Source organism: Asparagus officinalis, chromosome 4, assembly GCF_001876935.1.
Source record: "Asparagus officinalis chromosome 4, Aspof.V1, whole genome shotgun sequence".
NCBI lineage: Eukaryota > Viridiplantae > Streptophyta > Magnoliopsida > Asparagales > Asparagaceae > Asparagus > Asparagus officinalis.
The window spans coordinates 144000299-144000583 of record NC_033797.1 but is presented as its reverse complement, the minus strand read 5'-3'; positions in this window follow the sequence as shown (position 1 = coordinate 144000583).

The window sequence follows — 285 nt, the reverse complement described above, 5'->3', positions numbered from 1 at the left end:
CCAGCGGGTCCGGCGACTTCCTGTCCGTCCAAGAGGCCGTCGACTCGATCCCCGACGGGAATTCTCAGGAAGTCACTCTGCGGATTAATGCGGGATCCTACGTGTAATTAAAATTAAAATTCCAAACTTAGTTTTGTATATGTCGTCACGATGCCTTGTAACAACTAGTTGTAATTTATTTTTTACGTCCTTCTTATGTCGATCAGGGAGAAGGTCGTCGTCCCGGCGACGAAGCCGTACATCACGTTCGAAGGGGCCGGACGGGGCGTGACGGTGATCGAGTGG